The following is a 24993-nucleotide window of genomic DNA, read 5'->3' as shown; positions in this document are numbered from 1 at the left end:
TTACATCTTTACATAAAATCATCTAATCTAGGTCTCCTTCTCTAGGCAACAACTGCAAGCTCTGAGTAGTTGCCGTCCCTTGAAGTGGGGAAAGTATACTCTAGATGCTCCAGTTTTCACTACTTCTCATGGTTTCTAATATACAATTATTCACTAAACAAATATTGGTTCCTAATATGTGCCAGACATTGGTCTAGGGTCTTAGGATGCAATTACAAACAAGAAAACAAGCTTCATACTTTACCATGGAGTTCATACATGTGCAAAAGCTATGGACTGGGCTGGAAGAGTAGAGGTTGTATAGTGGTTTGGAAATAGATCATAGCTAAGTCAAAGTCATTATGCTATAAAACACAAAAATAAATCAGTTTGTTCATTATTTCTAAATACAGGATAGCTTAGAAAAGAAAGAATAGTAACAAATCATAGATGGTTTGTGGGGAAGAGTACTGTGGTCTCATCCAAACTTAGAGCAGAGTTCAATTGGAATATTACTCAGCCATTAGAAAGGACCATTTGCTTCGATGTGGATGGAACTGGAGGGTATTATGCTGAGTGAAGAAAGTCAACTGGAGAAGGACAATCATCATACGGTTTCACTCATATGGGGAATATAAGAAATAGTGAAAGGGATTATAAGGAAAAGGAGGGAAAATGAGTGGGAAAAACCAGAGAGGGTGACAAAACATGAGAGACACCTAACTCTAAGAAAAGAACAAAGGGTAGTGGAAGGGGAGGCGGGCGGGATGGGGTAACTGGATGACAGGCACTGAGGAAGGTACTTGATGGGATGAGTACTAGGTGTTATATGTTGGCAAATTGAACTTCAATTATATATCAGAGTTCTCAACTGAGGCTACTGATATTTCAGATGAGATAATGCTTTGTTGGATAGGGGGTGCTGTCCTATGCATTACATGATATTTAGCGATATCCCTGGCCTCTACCCAATAGATGCCAGTAATACCTCCCAGTTGTGACAACCAAAAATATCTCTAGACATTGCTACATATCACCTAGCAGTGAAAACTTGCATGGTTGAGAATCAATGACATAGAATACATGAGTAATATGATGGACTAGAACTGAGAAAGTACAGGTCCACGTCTGCCATCTGCATTAGTTGGGATAAATCTAGCTGCTATAGCAAGTAAACCCTCAAACTTCAATATGGAAATCATCTCTTGCTCACAGAACAGTCCAAAATGGAACCCCTGGACAGCAGTCAGTATAAATGGCTTTCAAGTTTCCCATGTTTATTTGCATCAATCCAATAAATGAAGAAAGAACATGAAGGATAGTACTTTGGGGTGTATTATGGATGATGCAGGAGGTTATGTAAATCAATTCTGTTTATATTCTATTGGCTAAAATTCAGTCACCTGGCTTCACAGGAACCTGGTTTAAGTTAGTTCTAGCTATGTGTTCAGAAGTTTGGTAAACAGCTTTCAATTTTCTCCATCATTCTTATGGTAAACTATATCGGTCACCACAGAGAACATTTCTATTGAAATTATAAATAGAAATCAATAAACGTTGAACTTTTCATTGTATTCTTCATTTTAAAGAGATTTACTGACTTTTGTATTAGTAACACACTGCTTATCAACGTTGTTGTTACAAGGCAGGAACACCAATTTAAAGGCCAAGATGAAAATAAATAAAAGGCACAGCATAGGGAGTATAGTCAATGATGTCATAATGGTGTTGTAGAGTGACAGATGGTAGTACACTTACTGTTAGCATAGCATAACCTATAGAGATGTTGAATCAGTATGTTGTACACTTGAAACATAATACTGCATCAATTATAGTCAAATAAAAAATTAAATAAAAATAAAAAAAACAAATACATATACAATTCTTAGAACCAAGCATAAAGATTTCCTTTCAGAAAGCAACAGCAGATAATTAAAGAAGCCCCTCATGGGGCATAGGAAGGCTATTGACTTATTTATGGAGGGAAATAAAAGAATGTTATTGTTAGCCCAGAGGATAACTGGTATTTCCAGACATTACTTTTGGATAAAACACCTATGTGATGGTTGCATGACTGCATACTTATCCTATGACATTTCCATATACAAAAAATGGTTTCTTTTATCTAAAATTTGCTGGGAAAAATTACTATAATGTGAGCAAATTAAAATTACAACAGCTTTCACTGCACCTTTTATCTCTTTCCCTATGTCTCACAGGTATAGGGCATGCAAAAGAACTGAGGAGCATTCTGGGCAAAAAAAGAAGGATATCAAATGGATATGCAATGTGAGATGTGAGTATGTGTCTTTTTGCTGTGCTTGATATGGAATACATCCCATTTTTATAGCACTCATTTGCATTATTATTTATATTAGGTATCAGAATTATTTTTCACATGATGATGTTTCTCTTTCCTCATTCTGGGCTGTGGGGGATGGGAGCAATATATATGTTTACTCATTTTCAAATCTCTTTAATTTTGTAATTCACCTATCCCACCATATTGGAACTAGATTTTTTTCCCTCGAAGATTTTATTTAAATTCAAATTAGTTAACATATAGTGTAGTATTAGTTTCAGGAGTAGAATCTAGTGATTCATCACTCACATATAACACCCAAATTGGAACTAGATTTTTAACAGCTGCTGTGAAATCATTTTAATATCTACAAACTGAGGCTCTGTGCTTCAAAAAAATCACCTTCTCAAATATCCCCTTTTCCTGGTTGAGTTGGAGATCTATACTTCGTGTTGTTTTAATGTTGATGTGCAATCATCCCCTCTAATTTTGTCACACAGTGTGCTCTACGGGAAGCCCCCATTGCAGGAGATTTATGTGACTCCTGGTGAGGGATTCAGTCAGAAACTGGGGAATGTAAATGAGCAATGGGATTGGTGTTTTCTACCTTTACTAGTTTATTAGAATTTTCTTGAAAGATCTCTTACTTCAAGTTTCCATATTAAACAAGAAAAAAAAATCCGGGGTTTTCTGGATTTTATGATTAAGAAAAAACTGTACTGAACCAACTCTCTTTTAAAAAATAATCCCTTTCCATTCCTAAAGTAGTTTTATAAGTGCAGATACCCTGGATAACAAATTAGGAGAGTTTTTCTTTTTAGCTATATTGCAGGGGCTTCTCTCTGCTTTACTGACCTCTAAAGAATGGCTCCGGGAGAGTCTAACATGAAGAACCATGGTGCAACATTTTAACTATAAAGCTGTAAAGGATAATGCTTTCTATCTTTTGCGCAGCACCTACTATAATAGGCACTTTATTAGGAACATTATATCTATGGTAATTATTTTAACAATCTTCTGAATTTATTGATATTATGTTTATTTTATAGAGGAAGAAACTGAGGCTCAGTGAAATTAAGAAACTTGTCCAGAATCACATAGTGGTTATTTGGTAGCCTAAATCTAGGTTGGTCTCCTGCTAAGACCTATGCACTTTTCAGTGGTCCACTACTGTCAAAGCTCCTATTTTTCTTCATTTAAAGATATGTGGAAGTAAGACATTGAGCAAATCTTATAATGTTAATGGGCAGTATTGAAAATGATGGTGCTTCCAACAATAGGCTTTTCCTTAAGCAAGAGTTATCTCTGGAGGCAGTTGATGCTCTTTTAGGATTCTACAACTTTATGATTCAAAATAGCCACTTCTCTGAATTTCTTTCCACCTAAAGGAATACAGGTCAATTTGCATCCCAGGATGACATTTTGCAGAATGCCATAAGGAGCTCTTCTCCTCAATGCTTTCACCTTATCTTGCCACTCTTTCTGTTTAAAAAGGCTCTGACTACTACTCACTTTATTAGGTGATTGATATCTCATTTTCACCTACCTAATGCTTATTAACATTGTTACTAAAAGTTAATATTTGCTAATGCACATTCAAAAATAAAACTTTACTTCCTTGCTAGCAATATTTAATTTCATACTGCTAGGAATACCTCCTGTTGATCCTGCTCCTGACATAATCCATGTCTGTTTTTATATACATTGAAGCTCACTATGGAGATATACCCTTGCAAGATCAACAACAAACATAATTTGTAAAGAAATTATGGAAAGAGCCCAGATGTCCATTGACGAATGGATAAAAAAGTTGTCGTATAAATATATATATATATATATATATATATATATATATATATATATACAATGGAATATTAGTCAGCCATCAAGAAGAATAAAATCTTGCTATTTGCAATGATGTGGATGGAACTAGGGGGTATTATGCTTAGCAAAACAAGTCAGTCATAGAAAGACAAATAGCATATGATTTCACTCGTGAAATTTAAGAAACAAAGCAAATGAACATAACGGAAAGGAAGGAAAAATAAAATAAGATAAAAACAGAGAGGGAGGCAAACCATAAGATATTCTTAACTATAGGAAACAGGCTGAGGGTTGCTGAAGGGGAGGTTGAGGGTAGGGTAATTGGGTAATGGGCATTAAGGGGGGCACTTGATATAATGGGTACTGGGTATTATATGCAACTGATGAATGACTAAATTCTATCCTTGAAACTAATAATACACTATATGTTAACTAAATTGAACCTAAATTTAAAAATTTTAGAAAAAGAAAAAATTACTCAGAAGTGGTGAATAATAGTTTCTCCTGTGGAAACAGTTTCTCCTTTCTCCCAGATCTTGAATGAGTTGGAGTCAAACAAATTTAAATTAATTACTATAGCAAGCCTGTGACCATTTTACTTTAAAAGTCCTGCTTACAAGGTTGGCTCTTGACTGGCATCAGGGAACTTGGATTTGGGGAGAGTTCTACCACCCTACCTGGTATGAGTGCCTAACTATGCTTAAATTGTTTGTGCAAATGATATGGTTTATGCTGACTACCTGCTTTCCTTCTAGGAGTGTGATATTTTGTTATGCACTGAGCATAGGGTGCCTATGTGACAGTCCTCTAATAAGAGCCTTGGGTACTGAGTCTTTAATGAGTTTCCTTGGTAAACAACACTTATATTAACCTATCCTCAAGTTCATGGAGTCCATATTCAAATATGTCCAGTCTACTGATGGTCTCATTGAGGAAATTTTTCACTGATACTGGTTGATCTTGGGTGGATTTTCCTGGGCCTTCCTCACTAGTAGCCAAATACTGGTTGGTACTGGTGTAGGATTTTGGGCCCAAGATAGTTTTTTGCCTTACCTCAGCGGAAGCAGATTTTTGCTTCCATAGTTTCTCCAAGTTGTAGGCCTTTGAGGGAAGAGACTGTACTTAGTCTTTGCATCTCACATTGCCTGACACATAGCAGGTTCTTGGTAAGTGACTGTTGGATGAGTAATTTTATCAGCTACATCATGCTTCTAGAATAATGCTAAGAAGAAAAGCAGAGGATAAAATGAAGAAAAATAGTCGCCTGATATTAAGTAATGTATACTGTTGATAGGTAGACAAATTAACATTAAGAGTACATTAAACATCAAGACAAATTAATTCAGTTTGCCTTGCAAAAAAGTAAGATTTTCTTGGTATGTTAGTTCATTGTTAGTGTGGTACTTGACAAAATATTAGCTGATTATTTCCCCAAATGGTATAATAGTTATAAAAATTTAAAATTGGGCCTGGAACAGTGGACAACGATATTTTATATATTACAAGGAGTTTTAGCTAGAATTTAGAGTTTTTAAAATTAAGAATACATTATATTCTTGGCTCATTTTCTCAACTACTGTTTCACATCCTCCAAAGGTTTTTTAAGTGCACAAATTCATTTTGCCAAAAGGAATATATATCTCCTCTTAAAGGAGCATATTTTAACCAAATTAATTCCATAAATAGTAGGGCAATTTATAATGCATCTTTTTATAGATAACATTTTTTTTCTACCACATAAAGACATTTGCATTTCCAATCTCCTCAGTTATCTTTGGCTTTGTAACAAATCACCCCAAAACTTAGTGACTTAAAATAACAACAATCTATTATTTATGATGGTTCTGTGTGTTTATTGGCCAATTCTTTTGCTCTATGTAGTGTTATCTGGGCTCGGTCATGTGACTGCCTTCAGCTGGTACCTGATCTGATCTACAATGCCCATGAAGCCTTCTCTCTTATGTCTGGGCTTTGATGCAGATTGTCACCTGGTATACTTCAGTTTTACTACATGTGATATCTCTCTCCACATGGCAGCTCATCCTGTATAGCCTTGCCACATGTCTTCTGTCTCCACCATGGCAACTAGGTTCTGATGAAACAAAAGTATAAGCTTCCCCCTGCACAGTGCACTTTTGCTATGTTATATTGGTCAAAGAAAGTCACAGATCAACCTAGATTTTTAAAAAAGGAAGCTGGATCTTTGCTCTTTATGACAGGGAAAGCATGCAAGTATAGGGAGAGGAGAAATTTTCATGAACGTATTTAGAGACCTTCATTCACTCTTTACCATAATAATTCATATCCCTCCCTCATGCAAAATACAATGAACATTATCCTCAAAAATATCATACCATCATAGTATTAGCTCAAAGTCCAGCATCTTGCCATCTAAAAAAGTTTAAATGTGGATCCTCAGGTGAAGTGTGTATGTGTGTGTGTGTGTGTGTGTGTGTGCACATGAAGCTGCTTAAGTATAGTTCCTATCAAATAATAAAACTGAAAATTAAAATTTATCTGTTCCTCATACACTCACACACAAAAGTAAGACAAAGATATAAAAATCACAATAAACACATCCATCCAAAGAGTAGGAGATGAAAGGTACAGCAGTCACTGGCCCATAGTAATTCTGAAATCCACCCAGCCACATAATGTCAGGATCCCCTACTCTAGGAAACCTGTAGTTTTTATACTTATCAAATTATAATCTATTCCATTAAACAAAAGCTACAATTTTTACTTAATAGGCTTTCTTTACATTGGGCTGTGGCCAAAGTGTTAGAGGACAATGCCCTTATGGTATTTAAAAGTCCCTTTGTCTAGCTGCAAAAATATTTTTGAGGCACTTCATTAAATGCTTAACCTTCACTTTTGATTTGATCTTGACCTTAAAGCTATAGTTTACTGGTAGCATCCTGAATTTAATGTTTTCCCTGGGTCCATTTTGAACTGTCTTCTCACTTTATAGCAGCTCATCCACTAGTTGAGGGGACTGTCTTGGGCTTCTATATTACCTTTATATTATTATTAAAAACTTTAACAGTTTCTTCTTTAGCTCATCTTTTCTTGAAATACACTATAGAGAGCTTAAAGAGTCAACTGGCATCTTCAACATTCTTTCTGGAATTTTAGCCACACAAGTTTGTTGGGTTTCATTTTATCTTCCAAGTTACTGTAGGCAAGAATCTTGCCAAATATCCTGTCAATGCATAAACAAACTCCCATTTTCCAGCATCCAATAGCAAATTCCTTACTTCTTTCTATCCTCTGCCTTCTACCAAGTCTCAAAGCCAATGTAACATGTCTGAGTTGGTTTTGTTTTGTTTTGTTGATAACACCCTGGACTAGATATGAGTGTATGTCTCTGTTATTTATTGATAGATGATAAACCACCCCAAAACTTAGTGGATGGAAACAACAACTATTTCTTATTTGTTATGATTCTGTGGGTTGAACGAAATGATTCATCACATCTTTGGAAGAGAATTTAAAACCGAATGTCAGTTTTACCATCTCAAATTATCACAAGAAGAAAAAACTAAAAAATAAACTAAAAGTTAATTCAATAAATAACTTTTGATTTTAATATAATAAAGTTCATAAATAATATAGAGAAATAAAATATTAGAAATAAGGTACCCAAACCTATTTCGTTCTCACCATCAAACTTTAAAATAACAGATTTTAAAGAAATACACTTTAAGAAGGCAATCCCTTATAATTTTAAGTGTTCAGGACCTAAAACTTTTAAACAAATAACTTATTTACCTCATCCCTATAGAGTTAAAATCCATTCTATGAGTTAAAAAGAAAGGATTTTTTAGCTTCCTGAATTTGGATATTAAAAAAATGTTTCAGGTACAAATTTCATCTAGAAACATATGACTGAAAGAAAAATTTTCTGAATTATGTTTTGCTATTAATAAATCTAGTGGTATTATTGAATATTCAATCTCTGATCTCTGTATCTTGTACATCAGACAACCGGTAGTTCAGAAATCAGAATTCTCTTTTAAGTTTAACAGCTTGGTAGATCAAGGATGAATTCGACTGTGCTTCTGCTTTACTTGCTTGTCAAGGGATTCCTAGGGTTTATACAAAACTAACATTACCCATTTAATTAAAAAACTATTTATAAGATAGAAAAGCAAGTATAAAATTATAATTGTCTTCAAGAATCCAACAAATATAATGAGAGTTATACATCATTCAGGATCACAGTCATACAATGTTTTGTCCACTCTTCACCTGTGTGCTCAAAAAGAAATTATAGAATACCAGAAGAAAGGTGAGACACTTTTGTCATTCAGCAAGTGGCAGATTCCTTGTCATACAACAGGTTTTGGAGTAGTATGTTATGTAAAGATGCAAACTATTTTGGTACAGCCTTGTCATGTGTTTTTACAAGATGTCGGAACTGGAGGGTATTATGCTGAGTGAAGTAAGCCAGTCGGAGAAGGACAAACATTATATGTTCTCATTCCTTTGGGGAATATAAATAATAGTGAAAGGGAATATAAGGGAAGGGGGAAGAAATGTGTGGGAAATATCAGAAAGGGAGACAGAACGTAAAGACTGCTAACTCTGGGAAACGAACTAGGGGTGTTGGAAGGGGAGGAGGGCGGGGGGTGGGAGTGAATGGGTGATGGGCACTGGGGGTTATTCTGTATGTTAGTAAATTGAACACCAATAAAAAATAAAAAAATAAAAAAATAAAAAAAAAAGAAACATGATGGAAGGACCAATACTACATGTCTAAAAGATAGCTTGAGTATAAAAAAGCCTTAATGCCATACAAAATATAAAACAATATTTAATAAATTATAAATAAATAATAACAACATTGCAGTGCTTAATAAAAACTGATGGTTGCTTGTGGTGAAAGTCATTAGGTTATTGGGACCTGTTGAAGAAATAACATTGTGTCTTGAGAACAAAAGTGTTTCTTATATGATAGTTGATGGAAAGACACTTCCATCACTCGTCTCCAGTCAAGATGGGTATCTAGGCAATGAAAGGTAAAATGCAGATAGAAATTCAGGGAAGATTTTATCTTGAAAGTTAACTGCTTAATTCCAAAGCCATTTATTTTCTCACATTCCAGATTTAAGGTACAGAGACTTTTTAGTGTGTGTTATTTTTTCAAGTAGCAAATGCATGAGAGATATTAGAAATAAACAATATAATGGGGACATGAATTGCATCTTTGCTTCTAAAAATATTCAGAAAGCTTCTTTGAATAGTGCACAATATTTCCATTTGTGGGATTGCTTTACTGCATTAGCACCATCACCATCAGCCAACCATTATGACTGGAAGTTAAAATATAGATGTCTCTATCTATCCATTTACTATTAGAGAGAAAGTAAAGCATAATACCTTAGTGGCATCATCACTGTTAGTATCTTACATTGGCAAAGCTAGCAAAGACAATCTTGTTCCTTCCCTACGTCAGTTGAAAGGGAGAGACTATTTAGTATCAAGGGAACAAACCACTAATAAACAAATTATTGTTCTTGCCCTACATTATCAAATATTTGAAATCTAACCACTAAATTGAGGGGGGTTTAGTTTACATATGTTTCCATAGAAGGGTGTCAACAAGGCTGGATTGTTTTTCCTAATTAAAGCAGTGAAATTTATTATGAAAATCAGATTTCACATAGTATTTGAAAACTTCTGGTCATCTTCCCACCCAGAGATAACCACTATTTATAAGTTAATGCTCATTTATTTTATTTTATTTTATTTATTTATTTATTTATTTATTTATTTATTTATTTATTTTTAAAGATTTTATTTATTTATTCATGACACACACACACACACACAGACAGAGACAGAGAGGGAGAGAGAGAGAGAGGCAGAGGGAAAAGCAGGCTCCATGCAGGGAACCCGATGTGAGACTGGATCCCGGGTCTCCAGGATCACACCCCGGGCCGAAGGCGGCGCTAAACCGCTGAGCCACTGGGGCTGCCCCTATTTATTTTTTAATAAGGTGTTCTGCCACTGGATATAATCCAGTTGTTGCTCAGTACCAGTTCTCTGCCTAGTCCCTATTATCAAATGTGAACAAGTCAAAGCTGGGGTGGGGATGTGGGGTGAAAGGGGATTTGGAAGTGACTAGTTCACTTGTTCAGTTTAAGGGGAACATTTTTTACTTTCCAAAAACTCAACAAAAGGAGCAGTGTGAGGCAATCCAGTGGATGGAGACAGCCACCATGTCAACATTAGTCTGTTCTAATGACCAATCCCTGTACAGAGACTGGCTCATCTCCCTTTCCCTTCACCTCTGCCTAGCTTTATGCTTATCCCTGCCTTGCGGTTGGTCCAAAGTATCTTGCCGCTCAGGTTTCCCTCCCTCTTTCCTAGACTAGATCAAACAGTAGCACACACACACACACACACACACACACACACACACACACACACACAAAACCAAACCAAAACAAAAAAAACAGTAGCACAGATGTCTGCCTAGGAACCCCGCTGGGGCAGTACCACCTTCAGGTCTTGGATGCACAAGCTTGCTGCCAAGTCCTTGGAAGATGTTTTTAAAAGCTTATTTTCATTATATGTGGAATTTAAGAAACAAAACAAACAAGCAAAGGAAGAAAAGACAGAGAGAAACAAACCAAGGAATAGACTCTTAGCTATAGAGAACAAACTGATGGTTACTAGAGGGGAGGTTGGTGGGTGGTAGGTGAAATAGGGGATGGAGATAAAGGAATGCACTTGTGATGAGCACCAGGTGTTGTATGGAAGTACTGAATTACTATATTATACACCTAAAAAGAATATAACACTGTATGCTAACTATACTGGGATTAAAAATAAAAACTTTATTTAAAAAACTAGTTTTCATTAATCTTGCAGTGATGCAACCTTGCATTCTATGGGATAGAAATGTTTGGACTCTATTTCTGGCATTATGGTAGGGTTTAGGGGTAGTCCAAAATTTACTAGGAAGTCATTCATTTCCTTTAGATTTTCAATTTTGTTGCCATGGACTTCCGTATCACCTCTTATAATTTCCTTGGTCTTTTCCATTTTTATGGCTCTAATATCCATTCCATTTTTCAATAACATCACTTTTATCTTTTTCTGAATTGGTTTTGCCAGATGTTGGTTTATTTAATTTTCAATAAAACCTTATTATCCTTTCAACTGTTTTTGTTGTCATGGTTTCATTTATTTTTACCTTTCATCTGTATGAAATCCCTCTTCCTACTTTCTCTTGGTTTACATTGTTGATTTTTTTTTAGTTTGAATCATGTAGTTCACTTATTTTCAATATTTTTTTAAAAAATAGAATATTTATGACTATAAATTGCCTGAATACAGGTCCCATATAAAGTGTAAACTTTATTATTTTGCTAGATAATTTGTAATTTCCTCTTTGACCTGGGAGTCTTTTAGAAGGTTTCTCAATTTCTAAGTAGTCTTTATCATTTCATGATTTTATTGAATTTTTATTTGGTTATAATCAAAGAATATGATCTTCAAAACCTACTTTGAGGAATTTATTAAAGATTTCTTAGTGACCACTAAATAATTGATTTTTGTAAACGTTCTATCACATGATAAATGAATGTTGACTTAAATTCCTTATATTATTCAAATGCTGTATCTTTACTTTTCATCAACCTGATTTGTCAAAATTCTGAAAGAATACTAAAGCCTTCCATCATTATTGTGTTTTTTTTTAAATAAAGAACTTGTATTTCTGACAGATTTTGCTTCATGTATCTGGCTTCTGTGATATTTGGTGCATATCCTCTCATGGAGTAAACCTGGTTTCATCAGAAAACATCCATTGTTGTCCAAGGTTTAAATCTTTTTTTTTCCAGTAAAGTATTTAAAATTGTTTATTAGTATTTAATTTTTTGTGTGACAGATGGGTGTATGTCATTATTTTGTAATCAAGAATGGAAAGATATGATCCATGTCAGAGTTAAGGATGTTTTAATTTTTTCCTTTCTCAAGGCCTCATCAAAATTAGAAGTTTATAAATTATCTGCATATATCTTGTTACACTCACTGACACACAAAATAGATGAGATCATCTTTCTTTAGCATTTATCATAAAACATATAAAGACAATGAAATTGAACTAATATTTAACAGGCATCTACAGCATTTTCCTGTTTTTGTTTTCTCTTTTTCATTTTACCTTTTAAGTCCTTTCACTCATTTCTCTCACCCACCTTCACCTCCTGCTTTTGCAACCACAAATCTGGTCTCTGTATCTTTAAGTTTTTTTTTTTAATGTTCCACATTTATGAAAGATCAGACAGTATTTGTCTTTCACTGACTTATTTCACTTAGCATAATGCCCTTGAAGTTGATCCATATTGTTGCAAATGGCAAGATTTCATTCTTTTCTATGGTTGAATAAGATTCATATATATATATAAAATGGACTATCATACACATACACATACATGTATCAAGGGACATGTAGTTTATTTCCCTATCTTGGCTATTATAAATAATGCTGCAATGGACATGGAGGTGAATGGATCTTTTTGAATAAGTGTTTTTGTTTTCTTTAGATGAATACCCAAAAGTGGAACTGGTGGATCTATTTTTCTGAGGAACCTCCATATTGTTTTCCATAGTGATTACATTGATTTACATTGCCACCATCATTGCACATACATTCCTTTTTCTCTACATCCTCACCAACACTTATTTTCTGCTTTTGATAATAGTGATTCTCACAGGTGTAAAGTGATACCTCAATGCAGTTTTGATTTGCATTTCCCTGATGAACGATGTTGAATATCTTTTCACAGGTCTGTTGTTCATGGGTATGTCTTCTTTGGAAAAATGTCTATCCAGACTTCTGCCCGTTTTTAGTCAGATTATTTGTTCTTCTGCTATTGAATTGTATGAATTCTTTACATATATTGGATATTAGCCCCTTATCAGATTTATGATTTGCAAATACTTTATCGCATTTAGTATGTTGCTTTTTCATTTTGTCAATGGTTTTCTTTGCTTGCAGAAACTTCTTAGTATAATATAGTCCTGCTTATTTATTTTTACTTTTGTTTTGGTATCAGATTCAAAACATCATCATCAAGACCTGTATCAAGGAGCTTACCACTAGAAAAGTCACAGGATACGAAAATCAATATACAAAAATCCATTGTGTTTCTGTATACTAATAATGAACTATCAGAAAGAGAAATAAAGAAAACAATCTCATTTATAATTGTATCTATTTTTTCATTTTATTTTTTAATAGAGTTCAATTTGTCAACATACAGCATAACACCCAGTGCTCATCCCATCAAGTGCTCCCTCAGTGTCCGTCACCCAGTCACCCAGACCCCCCGCCCACCTCCCTTTCCACCACCCCTTGACCATTTCCCAGAGTTAGGAGTTTCTCATGTTCTGTCTCCCTCTCTGATATTTCCCACTCATTCCCCTTTATTCCCTTTCGCTAATTTTTATATTCCCCAAATGAATGAGACCATATAATGTTTGCCCTTCTCCGATTGACTTACTTCACTCAGCATAATACCCTCCAGTTCCATCCACGTCGAAGCCAATGGTGGGTATTTGTCGTTTCTAATGGCTGAGGAATATTCCATTGCATACATAGATCACATCTTCTTTATCCATTCATCTTTCGATGGACAACGAGGCTCCTTCCACAGTTTGGCTATTGTGGACATTGCTGCTATAAACATCGGGGTGCAGGTGTCCCGGCGTTTCACTGAATCTGTATCTTTGGCATAAATCACCAGCAGTGCAATTGCTGGGTCAGGGCAGATCTATTTTTAACTCTCTGAGGAACCTCCACACAGTTTTCCAGAGTGGCTGCACCAGTTCACATTCCCACCAACAATGCAAGAGGGTTCCCCTTTCTCCACATCCCTCTCCAACATTTGTTGTTTCCTGCCTTGTTAATTTTCCCCATTCTCACTGGTGTGAGGTGGTATCTCATTGTGGTTTTTTTATTTCCCTGATGGCCAGGGATGCGGAGCATTTTCTCATGTGCTTGTTGGCCATGTCTATGTCTTCCTCTGTGAGATTTCTGTTCATGTCTTTTACCCATTTCATGATTGGATTGTTTGTTTCTTTGCTGTTGAGTTGAAGAAGTTCTTTATAGATCCTAGATACTAGCGCTTTATCTGATAGGTCATTTGCAAATATCTTCTCCCACTCTGTAGGTTGTCTTTTAGTTTTGTTGACTGTTTCTTTTGCTGTGCAAAAGCTTCTTGTCTTGATGAAGTCCCAATAGTTCATTTTTGCTTTTGTTTCTCTTGCTTTCATGGATGAATCTTGCAAGAAGTTACTGTGGCCAAGTTCAAAAAGGGTGTTGCCTGTGTTCTCCTCTAGGATTTTGATGGAATCTCATCTCACATTTAGATCTTTCATCCATTTTGAGTTTATCTTTGTGTATGGTGTAAGAGAGTGGTCTAGTTTCATTCTCTGCATGTGGATGTCCAATTTTCCCAGCACCATTTATTGAAGAGACTGTCCTTTTTCCAGTGGATAGTCTTTCCTGTTTTGTTGAATATTAGTTGACCATAAAGTTCAAGGTCCACTTCTGGATTCTCTATTCTGTTCCATTGATCTATGCGTCTGTTTTTGTGCCAGTACCACACTGTCTTGATGACCACAGCTTTGTAGTACAACCTGAAATCTGGCAATGTGATGCCCCCAGCTATGGTTTTCTGTTTTAATATTCCCCTGGCTATTCGGGGTCTTTTCTGATTCCACACAAATCTTAAGATGATTTGTTCCAACTCTCTGAAGAAAGTCCATGTATTTTGATAGGGATTGCATTAAATGTGTAAATTGCCCTGGGTAGCATTGACATTTTCACAATATTAATTCATTCAATCCATGATCATGGAATATTTTTCCATCTCTTTGTGTCTTCCTCAATTTCTTTCAGAAGTGTTCTGTAGTTTTTAGGGTATAGATCCTTTACCTCTTTGGTTAGGTTTATTCCTAGGTATCTTATGCTTTTGGGTGCAATTGTAAATGGGATTGACTCCTTAATTTCTCTTTCTTCAGTCTCATTGTTAGTGTATAGAAATGCCACTGACTTCTGGGCATTGATTTTGTATCCTGCCACACTGCTGAATTGCTGTATGAGTTCTAGCAATCTTGGGGTGGAGTCTTTTGGGTTTTCTATGTACAGGATCATGTCATCTGTGAAGAGGGAGAGTTTGACTTCTTCTTTGCCAATTTGAATGCCTTTTATTTCTTTTTGTTGTCTGATTGCTGAGGATAGGACTTCTAGTATTATGCTGAATAGCAGTGGTGAGAGCGGACATCCCTGTCTTGTTCCTGATCTTAGGGGAAAGGCTCCCAGTGTTTCCCCATTGAGAATGATATTTGCTGTGGGCTTTTCGTAGATGGCTTTTAAGATGCTGAGGAATGTTCCCTCTATCCCTACACTCTCAAGAGTTTTGATCAAGAATGATGCTGTATTTTGTCAAATGCTTTCTCTGCATCTATTGAGAGGATCATATGGTTCTTGTTTCTTCTCTTGCTGATATGATGAATCACATTGATTGTTTTATGAGTGTTGAACCAGCCCTGCATCCCGGGGATAAATCCCACTTGGTCATGGTGAATAATCTTCTTAATGTATTGTTGGATCCTATTGGCTAGTATCTTGTTGAGAATTTTCGCATCCATGTTCATCAGAGATATTGGTCTATAATTCTCCTTTTTGGTGGGGTCTTTGTCTGGTTTTGAAATTAAGGTGATACTGGCGTCATAGAACGAGTTTGGAAGTGTTCTATCTCTTTCTATCTTTCCGGACAGCTTTAGTAGAATAGGTATGATTCCTTCTTTAAACATTTGATAGAATTCCCCTGGAAAGCCATCTGGCCCTGGACTTTTGTGTCTTGGGAGGTTTTTGATGACTGCTTCAATTTCCTCCCTGGTTATTGGCCTGTTCAGGTTTTCTATTTCTTCCTGTTCCAGTTTTGGTAGTTTGTGGTTTTCCAGAAATGCGTCCATTTATCTAGGTTGCCTAATTTATTGGCGTAAAGCTGCTCATAATAAGTTTTTAATATCATTTGTATTTCCTTGGTATTGATGGTGATCTCTCCTTTCTCATTCATGATTTTATTAATTTGAGTGTTTTCTCTCTTCTTTTTAATAAGACTAGCTAATGGTTTATCTGTCTTATTAATTCTTTCAAAGAACCAACTCCTGGTTTTGTTAATCTGTTCCACAGTTCTTCTGGTCTCTATTTCATTGAGTTCTGCTCAAATCTTTATTAACTCTCTTCTTCTGCTGGGTGTAGGATTTATTTGCTGTTTTTTTCCCCAGCTCCTTTAGGTGCAAGGTTAGCTTTTGTATTTGAGTTCTTTCCAGTTTTTGAATGGATGCTTGTATTGTGAATGTATTTCCCCATCAGGACTGCTTTTGCTGTATCCCAAAGATTTTGAACGGTTGTATCTTCATTCTCATTAGTTTCCATGAATGTTTTTAATTCTTCTCTAATTTCCTGGTTGACCCTTTCATCTTTTAGCAGGATGGTCCTTAACCTCCACATGTTTGAAATTCTTCCAAACTTCTTCTTGTGATTTAGTTCTAATTTCAAAGTATTATGGTCTGAAAATATGCAGGGGATGATCCCAATCTTTTGGTATTGGTTAAGACCTGATTTGTGACCCAGTATGTGGTCTATTCTGGAGAAAGTTCCATGTGCACTTGAGAAGAATGTGTATTCAGTTGCGTTTGGATGTAAAGTTCTGTAAATATCCGTGAAATCCATCTGGTCCAGTGTATCATTTAAACCTCTCGTTTCTTTGGAGATGTTGTGGTTAGAAGATCTGTTGATTGTGGAAAGCTTGATTTTATAGTCAAGTCACCAAGTATAAGTGTATTATTATCTAAGTGTGTCTTAACTTTGGTTATTAATTGATTGATATACTTGGCAGCTCCCACATTCCGGGCCTAAATATTGATGATTGTTAGGTCCTCTTGTTGGATACATCCTTTAAGTATGATATAGTGTCCCTCTTCATCTCTTACTAGTCTTTGGGATAAACTTTAATTTATCTGATATGGATGGCTACCCCTGCTTTCTTTTGAGGACCATTTGAATGGTACATGGTTCTTCAACCTTTTATTTTCAGGCTGTAGGTGTCCTTATGTCTAAAATGAGTCTTTTGTGGACACCAAATAGATGGTTCTTGCTTTTTTATCCAGTCTGAAACCCTGAGCCTTTTGATGGGGTCATTAAGCTCATTCACATTCAGAGTTACTATTGAAAGATATGAATTTAGTGTCATCCTGATACCTATTCAGTCCCTGTTTTTGTGCATTGTTCTCTTGGACTTCCCCTTTCTTTTACAGAGTCCCCCCTTAGTATTTCTTGCAGAGTTGGCTTGGTGGTCACATATTCTTTCAGTTTCTGCCTATCTTGGAAGCTCTTTGGCTCTCCTTCTATTCTGAATGAGAGCCTTGCTGGATAAAGTATTCTTGGCTGCAGGTTCTTCTCATTTAGGACCCTGAATATATCCTGCCAGTCCTTTCTGGCCTGTCAGGTCTCTGTGGAGAGGTCTGCTGTTAATCTAATATTTCTCCCCATAAAAGTTAGAGATTTCTTGTCCCTTGCTGCTTTAAAGATCTTCTTTTTATCTTTGGAGTTTGAAAGTTTCACTATTAAATGTGGAGGTGTTGAGCGGTTTTTATTGATTTTAGGGGAGGAATCTCTCTATTTCCTGGATCTGAATACCTTTTTTCCTTCTCAAGTTAGGAAAGTTTTCATCTATGATTTGTTCAAATACATATTCTGGACCTCTGTCCCTTTTGGCGCCCTTGGGAACCCCAATTAAACATAGATTTTTCTTTCTGAAGCTGTCATTTATTTCTCTTGATCCTCATGATCTTTTCATTGTTTTTCTCTTTTTTCCTCAGTTTCCCTCCTTGCCATCAACTTGTCTTCTATGTCACTCACTCGTTCTTCTACCTCGTTAACCCTCGTCATTAGGACCTCTAGTTTGGATTGCATCTCATTTAATTGATTTTTTAATTTCGGCCTGATTAGATCTAAATTCTGCAGTCATGAAGTCTCTTGAATCCTTTATGCTTTTTTCTAGAGCCACCAGTAGTTTTATAATTGTGCTTCTGAATTGGCTTTCTGACATTGAATTGTAATCCAAATTTTGTAACTCTGTGGGAGAGACGGCTGTTTCTGATTCTTTCTTTTGAGGTGAATTTTTCCTTCTAATCATTTTGCTCAGTGCAGAGTGGCCAAAAACAATTGTTCTGGAAAAAGGAGAAAAAGAGAGAAGAGGAAAAAGAAAAAAGAAAAAAAAGGAAGAAGAAAAAAAGAAAAAAAGGGGGGAGCAAACAGAAAACAAAAAACAAGGGGGAGTATCCTCTGATTTTATATACTGTAAATCCCTTGACTTGCCCTGGAACTTTCCAGCACTGCTTGGTCAATAACTTGCTTTTCCCCTGTCCATCTAGCTGTTCTTCTGGGGGAGGGGCCTGCTGTGCAGATTCTCAGGTGTGAGCACCTGGGGGAGCTGCTCAGCCCCCTACCTGGTGCATGGCTCAGTGGGAGTTGTTTATCCTGTGACGCCCCAGGAGGAACAACAACAGTGGCCGTGGCCAGCTCTCCAGCCCTGGAGTCAGCTCCCGCAGCAACTACCGCAGCTCCAGTCCACAGGGGCCTGGATGCTCCGGGGGCAGGGGCCACCGATCTGCACAGCTGGGGGTCACCCAGTTGCAGGAGCGTCTTTGCTGTCCTGTGCCCTCCCGGCCTCCGCCTGTCCCGGGGGTAGTGGCGGATCCTGGGCTGTGTTCCCCAGCACCCTGGGCTCCAGGGCCTGCCCTGCTGGAATCCCGCTCCCAGGGTGCGCAGCCCCCTCGGTGCGGAGCCTCCTCCGAGCTGCTCCCGGGCCGCTGGGCGAGCTGCAGCCCTTTAGGGAGCTCCGCCGGGGTGTGTGGTGCGCTCTTCCCCTGGGCTCAGGTCCTCTGTTAGTGTCCCAGGGAGCCTGAGGGCATCTCCGCCCCTCCTGGGATCCTGCCCAAGTTCCCTGCGAGCGCCTTTCCGTCTGGGAAGATTGGTGAAGCTCCTGCTTCTCCGGGGCAGGGCTTTCCCTTCCTGGGGGCACTCGCCCAGTGGCCTTAGCCCAGTTCCTGGGGGGCCCCTCCCCCTTGGATGCTTTTTTATTTCTTTATTTTTTTCCCCGTCTTCCTACCTTGATAGAAGCACAAACTCTTCTCATTGTAGCATTCCAGCTGTTCTCTCTTTAAATCTCAGACCGAATTCGTAGGTTTTCAGGATGATTTGAAAGTTATCTAGGTAAGTTGGTGGGGACAGGTGACTTGGGGACCCTATTCTTCCGCCATCTTGCCCCGCCTCTCTATAATTATATCAAAAAGAATAAAATACCTAGAAATAAATTTAACCATGGAAATGAAAGATCTCTATATTGAAAACTACAAGACATTAATGAAAAAAACTGTTGAAGACACAAAGAAATGGAAAGATATTCTGTGCTCATGAATTGAAAGAATTGATGTTGTTAAAATATCCATACTACCCAAAGCAATTTAGAGATTCAGTGCAATCCCTATCAAAATTCCAATGGCATTTTTCAAAGAAATAGAATAATCCTAAAATTTGTATAGAACCAGAGAAGATCCCAAATAGCCAAATCAATCTTGAGAAAGAAGAACAAAGAAGAAGGCATCACTCTCCCTGATTTAAATCTATATTACAAAACTATAGTAATTAAAACAGTATGGTGGGACGCCTGGGTGGATCAGCAGTTGAGCGTCTGCCTTCTGCTCAGGGTGTGATCCCGGAGTTCCGAGATCGAGGTCCGCATCAGGCTCCCTGCATGGACTCTGCTTCTCTCTCTGCTTATGTCTCTTCCTCTCTCTCTCTCTCTCTCTCTCTGTCTCTCTGTTACTGTCATGAATAAATAAATAAACTCTAATAAATAAATTAATTTTAAAAAACCAGTATGGTATTGTCATAAATAGTGACACATCGATCAATGGAACAAAATAGAGCCCAGAAATACGTGCATTATATGATCAATTAATTTATCACAAAAGAGTGAAGAATATACAATGGGGAAAAAACAATCTATTCATTAAGTGGTGTTGGAAAAACTGTACAGCCCCATGAAAAACTTAACCACTATCTTGCACCATACATAAAAATTAACTCAAAATGGAAAAAGACTTGAATGTAGATATGAAACCATAAAACTAGAAGAAAACATAGGTGTAAGCTCCTTGATACTAAATTTTTAATAATATGATTACAATTTTATAATTGTAATAATTAACATCAATCCCAGAAAGCAATTCTATAATGGTAATATTCGGTTTTAGATGAATGTTGATTTTAGAATGCAGCCATTTGCCATTTTGTAAGATGTATATTTAGGGCATCTCTAGGAAAAACCTCATCATGAAGATATGGTGAGTCTGTGAACAGTGAACTTAGTCATCAAAGCAGAAAATGATAAATCAAGGATCCAATCAATGAAAATGAAAATGTAAATCAGAGTGAGGTACTGACAAAGCTACTACATGTATGTACTATGCAATATTGTGTATCTGCCAAGAAGATCCTTAATCAACCTTTTCACAGGCCCAAGTAGACTCAGAGATCAAATAGAATACATAAAGTATTTAGGGAACTTTGTCAGTTATCTATAACTGCATAAAAAACCACTCAGAACATAATGGCTTAAATCAACAATTATCTGATTGACTTAACTCAAGACTGTGGACCAGCAAGTTAGTCTGGTCAGCTAGGTGACTCTGATTCTAAAGGTTGGCTCACTGTTGCCTGGGGTACCTCACTTCTCATCTGTGTGGTCTCTCATCCTCTAGGAGTCTAGCTGCTGCTTGTTCACATGTTAGCTAGCTGGATTCTACGAGAAAGAGTACAAGTATGCAAAAATCTCTTGAAGCTTAGTTAGGCTCAAAACTGGTATATTGTCATTTGCAACACATTCTATTAGCCAAAGTGAGTTGCAAAGCCATTCTAGAGCAAGGGCTGGGGAACTAGATTCTTTTTCTTGCCGGTAGGAGCTATAAAGTCACATTGTAAAGAGACTGGATACAAGTAGAGGTGAAGGATTTTGGCCATTTTTAAAAATCAATATACCCCAAGTCCATTGGTTCCAAATGTAAGAACTAGAGGGATCTAGAGACAGGGATGACCCAGGAGTTCTTTATAAGACATCAGCATTTAAATAGATTGCTTCACAAAGTAGCTGAAATGTTTTAATGAAATTATTCACTTTGAGTGGAAAATTACTTCAAAATCATCCTTTAGTTGATGCCATCAATTGTGAAATAATCTTATTCATGCTTTTGAGGCTCTTTTCTCATAATTAGTTTATTGGAACATACAAGTGCTCTGCTGAGCATATGTTGTTATACTTATTTTCCCTTTGAGGAAACAAAATCCAGAATGGTGGTCCACAAAGTTTGCACTAGAATAACTTTGAGAAGCTGTTAAAAATATAATTTCCTGGGCTACACCTTAGACCTGTTGTATTAGTTGAGATTTTGTGTTGCAAACAATAGAAAATGGCTATCATATAAGCACGTATCAAATGTATTGGTAGGTCAGTAGTAACTCACAGAACCACGAAGACAGAAGGATAAGGTATAGAAAATGAGCACTGCCAAGGGAGGCCAAGGACATATCTGATGAGGTTACTACTGTGGTCATTACCAAACACTGTACTTATAAGTCTACACCATTGATTCTGGGAATTCTACACACTGGGCACCACTAACACCTCCTTCTTATCACAGCTCCTCTGAAGACAGTGCTGCCACCACTACCAGGCAATGCCACAAGATTTAGTTTTCTACTAACCCAGCCTCATTGTGTTACTTGCTCCAGATTCAACATCTCAAGCAAGAGCATCTGATTGATGGGAGTCCTATCTGCAAAAGAGGCTTGGAAAATTAGTATCTCTTTTCTTCAGCTTCCATACTAGAAGGTGATCTCTGTTCTCTGCCAAAATCTATGGGTAAGGGAATTCCTCAAACATAGGAAGGTGGTCTAAATCCTAGAGGATAAAGAAAAAAATATTAATGTCCACTCTATCTTTTAGATACAAAATATTGGTTGGATGATGTAGCACACATTATATTGCTTCACTCTTACCCCCTCAGCTCTCACCTTCACATGTCCTCAAAGGCTGATTTCCTTCAATATTCATGATTCTATCCAGGTACTGCTTATCTGGTCATGGAAGCACTTGGCCTGCCCAATGGCAAGCCAGAGGTGTCAATAGAGTTTATGGCCTCAACGGTAGTCCTTCCAAGGAGAATGGGGCAAGGAGTCAGTAGATGAATACCCCAACCTACTTGTACCTCACCTGAGATAATTCTGAGGCATATTCTTATAATAGCCCCCAGAGTCCCATAGGAAGATTCAGATAGTTTCCCATACTGATGACTGTCGTGATAACACACTGCATGTTGGCTTTTTCCCCTTTGCTGTCTCACTTGCTGGCTTCTTTAGCAATGTTTCCTGCTCTCATGCTCCAAGCACACCACTTGTACTTAAAATTTTGTCTTAGGGTCAGTTTCTGGGGGAACTCAAAATAAAATGTGGATACCTTGGTATTTGAAAGTTTTAAAAAGTAATTTATGTGGTCCAAAATGTGTTTCCAGGGCAGCCCTGGTGGCCCAGCGGTTTAGCGCCGCCTTCACCCCAGGGTGTGATCCTGGAGACATGGGATCAAGCCCATGTCAGGCTCCCTGCATGGAGCCTGCTTCTTCCTCTGCCTGTGTCTCTGCCTCTCTCTCTCTCTCTGAGTCTGTCATGAGTAAATAAATAAAATCTTTAAAAAAATGTGTTTCCATATCAAAAGTTTGAGAACCAATTGTCCTGACAAATGAAAAGGCTTGCCCAAGTTCCCATTAAAGGTAAGGGCTCTATACCAAATCTTATATGAAAATCCTTTCTTTTGGTTCTTGGGCCAGTTCTCTCATAACTAAATTATACTTATAGTAAAAAAAGTAGATTTTTATTTCCAGATGACTTTATGTGAGGAGAGTTTTATAAGGCAACCAACATAATCATGCTAGATTTCAAACAATACATAATGTCACTAATGACTTAGTCTTTTAAAAAATATAATAACAGCCTTTCCTCTTTGTTTCTTTTTGTTAATGTTTCTGCCTTTGTAAATTCTTAGCATAGAATTCACCTCCAATATTATTGTTTTGATTGACAATTTTATTTCCATTTTAGAAAACTTGAAAAAGACAAATGTAAAATGAAATACTTCTCAAAGAATGAACATTTATTTTCAAAAAAGAAAAGACTTGCTTTGTGATGTTGAGAAAAAGAAATGCACTTGTTATTGTTGTAACCTAATGTTAACAGCTTGTCTTTATAAATGGTATTGTATAACAATATTTGTGAAAGGGGGAAACAAAGGCAGAATGAAATTCACAGTGATGGCCTACAATGATTTACAGAGTAATATTATAAGAGCAAAAAAATCCCCTCTTTATTAAATAGAATTGAAATGGAGCCAGAGATAAATAATTAGAAACCAAATATGAGAAGAAGTAACTAGGATGTATCCTGAGAACATCAACAGAAAACGTTTAGGTTGTTCTTTTCACACATCAGTTGAATAGGGAAAGTAAATTAAAATCTTCAGAAGGAATTAATGACTAAGTTGTTTCACTTAGTTGTTTCTTTTAGATTATATTTTTCTTAAGATATTTATTTTAAACAACTTCCCAGGGATTTTCACTCATTTGAACTATGTCCTCAATTGTTTACACCAAAGATTTTCTCAAATGTTCCAATATGGCAGTGGAGCATACATTTCTGATTTTTCTGGGTTTGTAACTAGTGTCAGGACCTACCAGTAATTTGATTTTGGGCTAGAATCACAATTTCTCAGTACTTCAGTATTTGCCTTTTAAATGACCATATATATAACAGTTTCCATTTTGCAAAGATATTATGTGGACCAAATGAGATAATATCTGCAAACACTTCATAAAATACCGTACACATATTAGTATGAATATATTGTTTTATTATGATTAATTGTCCTCCTTGGTTAAGGTATCAAGTACATATTCATAGCATGGACTATGGGATCTTACAGGCCTGGATAAAAACTTGATTCTTCCAAGTATTAGCTGTGTTGTCTTGGGAAAATTAAACATCCCTTAGCCTCAGCTTTCTTATCTGGAAAATGGAGATAATAATGTTTTTCTTTGAACACAGAAGTGCTCAAATAGAAGAGAATATCAATGATGATGATGATGTGCCATAATTTAGGGGCTTTCTCTACAGTTTTCTACTCTCAGCTCCTACTATTTCTTGGATCATTTTTCTTACGTAGTCATATTTAAGATCATAGAACAGCATTCAGGGCCAAAGTATACATTTATAGACCTAAAGACTATTAGCTTAATATGTTAGCACCAGACACCCTTTATACTACTGCAGGGTTATAAAAAATGGTGGTATCCCCATCTCAGAATTCATCATTATCAAAAGTATCAGTAAGCTACAGCCATAACAGCACTGCATAACAAACTGTTCCAAAATTCAGAGATCTGCATTCATGGTGGCAGGCTCTGTTCTAACCAGCTTTCATCCTCTCTGCACCAGTGGGGGGGCATGTACTTCTTTATAGCACTGGTAAAGGTGAATGAATTGAAGTGGAAATATATGTGATCTCTTAAGGCCTAAGATCAGACCTGGAACTTTAGCATGTCTGCCATATTACATTGGCCAAAGCAAGTCACATGGCTGAGTCTCAAGTCAAGTGGGAAAGGGAAACATAAACTGTTCCATTAGTGAGAAGGACAGCAACATCACATGACAAAGGAATTACATATAGGAAAAGGTGAAGAATCAAGGCAAT

The 24993-nt window shown here is 36.8% G+C and overlaps 1 long non-coding RNA gene across 1 annotated transcript in view; it reads right to left on the bottom strand.

Moving 5' to 3' along the window:
* Nucleotides 1-5164: 5164 nt before the first annotated feature.
* LOC144308478 (uncharacterized) overlaps nucleotides 5165-24993 on the bottom strand; it is a 209635-nt gene continuing 189806 nt past the window's right edge. The window contains exon 4 of the long non-coding RNA XR_013374950.1: nucleotides 5165-5327. This is a non-coding gene — a long non-coding RNA (uncharacterized LOC144308478). The remainder of the gene's footprint in view (nucleotides 5328-24993) is intronic.

This window comes from Canis aureus, chromosome X (assembly GCF_053574225.1).
Source record: "Canis aureus isolate CA01 chromosome X, VMU_Caureus_v.1.0, whole genome shotgun sequence".
NCBI lineage: Eukaryota > Metazoa > Chordata > Mammalia > Carnivora > Canidae > Canis > Canis aureus.
This window is presented reverse-complemented; position numbering and strand designations above follow the sequence as displayed.